Here is a 9,172-nt window from a genome sequence, read left to right as displayed (position 1 = left end):
GCAAATGTTAAATATATATTCTTTGGTACTACAATATCACTTTTAGGATGAGAAACTGAATATATAAATGACTAATGACCAGAACCACATAAGCTCAGGAAGCCAAAGCACAACCTCTGCAGCAACCATCCCAGAAAACCAAATCACAGACTCTCCAGCAATCAGTCCAGGAAACTAAATCACAACCTCCTTAGCAATCGGCCCAGAGTGGTGAGGATTTGGTCAACAGCTCCCAGCCTCCCAATTTTTGCCCTCAGCCTCCAAGTCAGGACCAACCAGAGAAAGCCAAATATGATCTCCAAATCAATCACATAAGATGCCCCGCTTCTAGTTAGGCCCAACTCCGGATTTCCCAAGTCAGCAACCTCCAATCAAAAAATACTAAAGCCTTCCCTTAGTTTTTCACTATAAAGCTATCCCACTCCCCTGCCTGCCAAATGCGAGTGATGGTAGCTGACTCCCTTGCTATAGCAAGCTCTCAATAAATAGCCTCTGTTTGTTCAGCTTGGGTGGTTTTTATTTATTTCCACAAGAATTGTATTCTACAGATGCACATATATCAAACATACACATATACAAACTCTGATATAGCAATTTCACTTATAGGATTTTATTCTCCAGACACATCTGCGTGTGTTTGTGTGTGTGTGTACTCAATTAATACAAAGACATGACCATGGCACTTGAATCGAATTTTTCTCCAGGACGTTTGCCTGCCTCTAAGAGGCTAAGATGCTGAGTAGTGTGTCTGACAACCTCAAAGTGCTACAGGTGCAAAAGTTCTAATCCAAGACCCACCAAGATAGGGGATCCTGGTAAAACCAATGAATACTCAGTCCTTATTCAGTCCAAGGAATAAGGACAAAGGATAAGTTAGGCTGCCTAAGCTCTGTATGGCCCAGAAAAATCTCAGTCCCTGAATTTGGATTGAGATACTCCTAGATTACTAGCTCCTCTCCCCAGGCACAAGACAGAAACAAGCCTAAATTACCTCTACAGGAAGATATCATCATCCTTCATCTCAAATTATTTCTAAAAACAAACCATCAACTACACTGCCATATACAGTCTAAGAAAAGAACAACATAAATGAAAAACATTAGGAATAACAGACAACTGAAACAGATTCACATGGGCCTCAAGATACTGGAACTCTCAGACACAGACTTGAGAAAAACTATTTCAACCAATATCATTTACAATAGTATATAAAAATCAGATAGGAACAAATCTAACAAAAGATGTTTCAGATTTCTTTTGTGGGCTGAATTGTGTCCTCTCCTCCCCAAATTTATACATTGAAGCCCTAACCCTGAATAATTAAGAATGTGACTGTATTTGGAGATAGAGCCTTTAGGGGGTGATTAAGTTAAAATGAGGTCATTAGGGTGGTCCCTAATCCAATCTGACTGGTGTCCTTAGAAGAAGAGGAAATTTGGACACACAAAGCGACACCAGGGATGTTCTCCAATGTAGGAAAGATCATATTGAGGTCACAGCAAGAAGGTGGCCATTTGCAAGCTAAGGAGAAAGGCCTCAGGATAAACCAAACCTGCCAACATCTTGATCTTGAACTTCTAGCCTTCAGAACTGTGAGAAAATAAATTTTTGTTGTTTAAGCCACCCAGTCTGTGACATTTTGTTATGGCAGCCCTAGCAAACTAATACAGCCTCTATGCTGAAAATGACAAAATAGGGATAAGAGGTACTAAAGAAGATACAATGTTTATGAATTGGGAAAATGAATTTTGTTAAGATGTTAATTCTCCTGAAAATTGATCTATAGATTGAATGAAATCTCATGAAAAGCTCAGCAGACTTTTTTGTATAAATTGAAAATCTGATTCTAAAATTTATGTGGAAATTTAGAATAACCAAGACAGCATTGAAAAAGAGTTAAGTCAGAGGATTTACACTACCAGTTTTCAAGGCTTAATACTAGGCCACAATAATTAAGATAGTTTGATATTGGCACAGAGATAGATAAACCTATCAATGGAACAGAACAGAGAGTTCAGAAATAGACCCACAAATATATGATAATGTGATTTTTTACAAAGTTGCCACTGTAATTCAAAAAAAATTTTAAAGGTACTGGAGCAACTGGATAACCAAATAAGAAAAAAACAAAGCTTAACCCCTATCTCACATAAAACCCACAAATTAATTGAAGATAACAATCCTAAATTTTTATGTACATAATAACATGGTATCAAAATAAATAAAGCAAAAATTGACAAAATCAAAACGAGAAATAGGCAAAAAAATACAATCACAGTGAGAGATATTTATATGCCTTCCTCAATAATTAACATAAGAAGAAGAAAAAAATCTGTAAGATATAAAAGATTTGAACAACACAATTAAGAAACTTAACCATTCACTGAGCCATAAAACAATTCTTGACAAATGTTAGAGGACTGAAATCACGTAGATTGTTATGTAAATATTGTTATGTAGACACAATGCAGTTAATCTAGAAAACAATGTCCAAAGGTATCAATAGACTTCCCATATGCAAATAATACACTTCTAAATACTTATGGGTCAGAGAAAAATCATAATAGATGTTAGAAAATATGTGAAATTGAATGAAAAGGAAAAAATTAAAATGCTACATATTAAAACACGTGAAAGCAGGCAAAGTAGTGATTGGAGGGAAATTTAAATCTTTAAATGCATCTCTGAAAGAGAAAAAAGGTATATCTCTCCATCTATTTGTATCATCTTTAATTTCTTTCATCAGTGTCTTATAATTTTCTGCATACAGGTCTTAGGTAGGTTTATTCCTAGATATTTTATTCTTTTTGTTACATGGAACAGGATAAAGAAAAAAGAATGAAAAGAAATGAGAAGACAGCCTAAGAGACCTCTGGGACAACATTAAATGCAACAACATTCACATTATAGGGGTTCCAGATAGAGAAGAAAGAGAGACAGGACTGGAGAAAATATTTGAGGTGATTATAGTCAAATACTTCCCTAACATGGGAAAGGAAACAGCCACCCAAGTCCAGGAAGTGCAGAGAGTCCCTGGCAGGATAAACCCAAGGAGAAACGCGCCGAGACACATACTAATCAAATTGACAGAAACTAGAGACAAAGAAAAATTATTAAAAGCAACAAGGGAAAAATAACATACAAGGGATCTCCCATAAGGTTAAGAGCTGATTTCTCAGCAGAAACTCTACAAGCCAGAAGGGAGTGGCACGATATATTTAAAGTGATGAAAGGGAAGAACCTACAACCAAGATGACTCTACCCGGCAAGGATCTCATTCAGATTTGACAGAGAAATCAAAAGCTTTACAGACAAGCAAAAGCTAAGAGAATTCAGCACCACCAAACCAGCTCTACAACAAATGCTAAAGGAACTTCTCTAAGTGGGAAACACAAAAGAAGAAAAGGACCCACAAAAACAAACCCAAAACAATTAAGAAAATGGTAATAGGAACATACATATCGATAATTACCTTAAACGTGATTGGATTAAATGCTCCAACCAAAAGACACAGACTCGCTGAATGGATATAGAAACAAGACCCATATATACGCTGTCTACAAGAGACCCATTTCAGACCTAGGAACACATACAGACTGAAAGTGAGGGGATGGAAAAAGACACTCCATGCAAATGGAAATCAAATAAAGCTGGAGTAGCAATACTCATATCAGATAAAATAGACTTTAAAATAAAGAATGTTTCAAGAGACAAGAAAGGACACTACATAATTATCAAGGGATCAATCCAAGAAGAAGATATAACAATTATAAATATATATGCACCCAACATAGGAGCACCTCAACACATAAGGCAAATGCTAACAGCTATAAAAAGGGAAATCGACAGTAACACAATAATAGTGGGGGACTTTAACACCTCACTTACACCAATGGACAGATCATCCAGACAGAAAATTAATAAGGAAACACAAGCTTTAAATGACACAACAGACCAGATAGATTTAATTGATATTTATAGGACGTTCCATCTGAAAACAGCAGATTACTTTCTTCTTAAGTGCACACGGACATTCTCCAGGATAGATCACATCTTGGGTCACAAATCAAGCCTTGGTAAATTTGAGAAAATTGAAATCATATTAAGCATCTTTTCCAACCATAATGCTATGAGATTAGAAATCAATTACAGGGAAAAAAACGTAAAAAAACACAACCGCATGGAGGCTAAACAATAAGTAAATAAATAACCAAGAGATCACTGAAGAAATCAACGAGGAAATCAAAAAATACCTAGAGACAAATGACAACGAAAACATTACGATCCATAACCTATGGAATGCAGCAAAAGCAGTTCTAAGAGGAAAGTCTATAGCAATACAATCATACCTCAAGAAACAAGAAAAATCTCAAATAAACAATCTAATCTTACACCTAAAGGAACTACAAGAACAAATAATAGTGTGACCATTTGACAAAAAAAGAACAAGTAGAAGTCTTTGCTCTAATGGATATCAAGAATGGATACAACTATATTTATTAAGACAGTGTGGTATTAGCACAGGAAATAGACAAAAAGGCCCATGGAACAGACTTGAGGACCCAGAAACAATTCTGCATATTTTTCAAGTCTGTTAAGTTCCATTTTATTCTTCTTATATCTTCTGTTTTTCTCCTTTTTATAATCATGTTTCCCTTAAACGTTTAAACATATTTATAATAGCTATTTTTAAAGACCCTGTCTGTTAATTCTGTCTTTTGTTGTATTACTGGATCTTCTGTTGACTGATTTTTGTCCTGGTTTGGGCACATTTTCCTGGGTTTTATGACCGCTAGTAGTTATTTCCTTGGATGCCAGTCTTGTGAATACCTAGGTTATATTGCCTTCTTTTAAGTATTTTGAGGGTTTTGAGGGGGCAGATAGGTTAGTTATTTGCAGGTAAGTCTGATTCTATCAAGCTTTGTTAGGAAGGAGGTTATCCAAAGTCAATTTTATTCTAAGCCTAGTTTAGGGTTACTCTTAATGCACTGCCTTCCTGGAATCTCTACTAAATGCTCTGCTGTTCCACAAGAAGTCTCCACTCAGGTTGGCTGGACTTCAAATGTCTCTCAATGTTATGTGAGCACCAGTAGTTGTTCAGCTTATAGTTCCCTGATAATTGGTTTTTCCCCAGCTTCATACATTTCCACTCTGTGTATGCACAGCTTAGTATTCAGCCAAAAACTCAGATGTATGGAGCAATTTGTTTGCCTAGCTCCCTCCTCTCTGTTCCTCTTCCCTCCCAATACTAACCAGCTAAGTCTTCCCAAACTCAACTCCCTTGTCTCATCTCTGCAAAACTGCTGTGCTCTGCCTAGATACTCCCTTGTGTGCTAGAACCCAGTTACTGCTTCCAGGCAGAAGATCTTGTCTCATGATCACATTGCCCAAAGTCTGAAAACAGATTATTCATATATTTAGTCCAGTTTCCTAGTTACATATAGCAGGAAGGCTAGTCTGGTACCATTTACTCTACCACATTTGAGAGCAGAAAGCTTTATCATTTTTTTAATGTTTACAAGATTGACCTGAGTGGAGAGATATATACTTTTTATCCTTAAAAATAAAACCTAATAAAATTAACATTATTTTTACAAAAGAAAGAAAGGATGTTTTTAACCCAAAACATCAGATATACAAAGTCATATCTGTATATTCTCATATTCTCAGTTAGTGGTTAAAAAGAAAAATAAAAGAAAAAAGAACAAATCTCCAAGAGTAGCAATGTGACACTAGCAAAATGTTCCAGGTTGTCTGATCAGCCGCCCTTTCTTGGTCCAGGTACAGGAAGAATGGGGCTCAACAGCAGCCACAGCACTTTTAAAGATGCCCACAAGGCTACGGCAGTGCTCGGTAGTGAAGTGGTTAACCTTCCTTAGGTAAGAGCAGAGCCGAGAACTTAAAACATGAGTTACTTAAAATTCAGCTTAGCTTTATGGTGAGGTAGAGTTTGTTTAATTAGTATTTAGAACTGCACATTGTTTAAAGTTATTGGTATTTCAATAGATGCTTAAATGTTTGAACATTTAAAGCTTAATAAACCTTAGTTCTCTGAAGAAAAACATTGATGTAATTAAATTTTCAATTACTCTAGTTTTTTTTTTTTAGGGGCCCATGCAATTAATAAAAGCTAAGGCATTTAACAACGCTCATTTAAAAACCTAATCTGACACCTCATTAATTAGCTAACACTTATAGCAGATATTTTTAATATAAGTTTCACACAAGCAAAGTCACAACTTTTGAAAAGTACATGTAATGACACATGAGAATAAATAAACTTAACTATTTTTCAGATTATTTTGTGTGTACACACGAATGTGTGGATCAATTATGGCTTTCTAAAAACCATTCTTCTGCACTGAGACCAATTACTGTTTGTTTGGTTTTAATTGTATGGTCAAACTAAAAACACTGAAGCAATTGCTCCTCAGAGCTTCCTTGCCCCGAGGATCTTACCTTCAAGTTTAAAAAAAGAAAGTGGCGGAGGTTTACAAATTGCATATAGTCTTATTTTAATTAAACACTAAATTTAAAATGGAATAGGAGAAAATTCTCCACTCACAGATTTTGCTACCCACAGATCACTACAACATCAGTACCACAAGAGAGTTCATGATTCATGCCCCATCCAGAACTACTGGATCACAATCTGAATTTTCAAAACATCCCAGGTGTTCAGTGTGCACATTAAAGACTCAGAAGCCCTGCAGAAGCATGATCAGTTTACCAGTCAGGAAAGAAACTTGCCAGAGTCCTTGCCCTCAAGGAGCTTATAGTCTACTGGGGTCAGGGGAGGCAATCAACAAGGAAAAATTCAATTATAATTTCCTGGGATAAAGGTGGCATGGCGATGTCTACTCATTGCATCAAGGAGGGGCACTTTGTCAAGTTTGGGAAGCAGGCTGACCAAGAAAGGCAAGTTCACATCCTAAAGAACAAAAATGTAAGGGGCAGAGAAACATAAGCTCATTAAGGAGGCCAAGAAGGAAAACAGAACTCTAGGAAACTGTAGCATTATGAAAACCAAGAGAAGAGGCATTTCCCACGGATAATCAACTGTGTCAATGCACAGAACATCATGGGTATCTCAAAACACCACGTTTTATACATAGCAGTCACTAAGTAAGTGTTCATTGTATGAGTTGATGAATAAATGCATATTTACCTCAGTATTAAGTAAAAACCGGGGTATGAATTCAAGAGTATCTAACTCCCATTCTTATGCTCAGCCACCAACCCCTATCATATGCAAAGAAATAACCATATTTAAAAGTAAATTTTAATATATAAACATGTATGACAAATGCCTAGCTTGAAACCAACAATAACAAAATAAAGTTACTTTTAGGTATGAATCATATATTAGTTCTTTTTTTTTTTTTTTTACATTCACCTCTCTGAAACCACCCCCTACAAAAGCAACTAGTACGAGTCTTTGTACCCAGTAGGCATTCAATAAATATCTGTAAAACAAAACTGTTCTGGAGATTGTTTATCTCTGCTCTCTTCCAAAATCACATTAAAGTGATGGTAAAGGAATTTTTTTTAAAGGAAGGAGTAATTAAGTATAATTTATACACTGAAGAGTGAGGAGAAGCCCCCAACCCCCCCACTCAATTGTCTTTCCCTGTTCAACTCCAAGAGTGGTGGCAACCATGCTTGTTTTGCCCTCATTCCCTGTAGAAGGGTGAGAAGGACTTCTCCTTAGAGAAACTGAAGGCCTCAGAGCAAAGACCTACAGACACTAACTGGCATTTGGGGATGTCCCAGTGAAAAGGCCCCTGGCTTCGTGATCATCCTACAGAGAAACCCATCTTTATTTGAAGAGCCTCTTCTAAAACACACGGATTCTAATTAGCTTTTAGGTGTCTCACCTCAGGCAAGGTTCACTAGACTTCTGAGGAAAACCTCCTACATGAAAGACAGAGCACCAGGGAAAAAAGCAAAGAAAAACCTGAGGGGAAATAGACATAATGCTAGGAGCAAAAGACAAAGAGGGAGGGAGGGAGAGAGAGAGAGGAAACCTCAGGGAGATAAAAGGAGCCATGGCATCCTGTAAGAAGAAGATGCCGTGAAAAAGGAACATTGAGACAATAAGAAAGTACCTGGAAATAAAAATACGATAGCAGAAATTTAAAACTCAACAAAATGGGATAAAAAGTTGAAGAGGTCTCTTGATAAGAAAAGCAAGAAAAGTAAGCGATGTAAAATAAAACAGAAAACAACATGATTAGAGGTTCCATTTGGAAGTCAAATATCCAATGAATAGGACTTCCAGGGAAAAGAAAAACCTTAAAAATCCAAAAGGAAGGAAGGAAGGAAGGAGGGAGGGAGAGAGAGAAAGAAAAAGAAAGGAAGGAAGGAAGAGCAAGAGAGGAAAAAAAAGAAAGGGAAAAAATTATCTAAAGAAATAATGCAAGAATATTTTCCAGAATTGAGGGCATGAATTCCCTGATCTAAATGGCTCATAACTGCATACCAGTGCTGTGAATGAAAAAGGATTCTCAACAAGCGATATCTTCATGAAAATTCAGAAACCAGGGACGGTAAGGAGAAGATTCTAAAAGCTTTCAGAGAAAGAATAGCACCAGACTTGTTGCAGTCACATTGGAAGCTAAAAGATAATGGAGAAATGCCTTCTCAAATGAGATGAAATCAATTCCAGCCTAGAATGTTAATCTCAGCCAAACCATCAACAAGGTGAGAGAAGTACAGAGTTTCATACATGGTACCTTACTTCAAAAACTTTGCCTCCCATGTACCTTTTCTCAGGCAGTCATTGGTCAGTATGTTTCACTAAAACAGGGATATAGGACAAGAAGGAAGAAGACATGGGATCCAAGAAACAGGGTTTCTGACACAGGGAAGAGGGGAAGGGATTTCCCAGGAAGAATGCTGCATAGCAAGCCCAGAGAACAACCAGTCTACAAAGCAGGAGATGCAAGAGGTCCAGAAAGGATATCACTAAGAAAAAAAAAGAAACTGCAAGATTTCCTGGTGAGCTTCACCATATGGAAAGGAGTTTTACAATTCCTTCAGAAAATTTAGGAAGAAAGTAGTCATCAAATATACAGAAAATTAAGCCAAAGGGTAAGGCATAGTTAAGCTATGATTGAGTCCTGCCCAAAGTTAAATAAAAAATAAAATATAACCACAGTGTACCATATCA

The 9,172-nt window shown here is 36.7% G+C and overlaps 1 protein-coding gene across 1 annotated transcript in view; it reads right to left on the bottom strand.

The window, feature by feature from the left end:
* The window catches only part of KATNAL2 (katanin catalytic subunit A1 like 2), a 95,990-nt gene that overhangs the window by 83,565 nt on the left and 3,253 nt on the right, over positions 1-9,172 (bottom strand). The window lies entirely within an intron of this gene.

Source organism: Delphinus delphis, chromosome 13 (genome assembly GCF_949987515.2).
Source record: "Delphinus delphis chromosome 13, mDelDel1.2, whole genome shotgun sequence".
Lineage (NCBI taxonomy): Eukaryota > Metazoa > Chordata > Mammalia > Artiodactyla > Delphinidae > Delphinus > Delphinus delphis.
The sequence above is the reverse complement of the archived record's forward strand: the minus strand, read 5'-3'. Positions and strand labels throughout refer to the sequence as shown.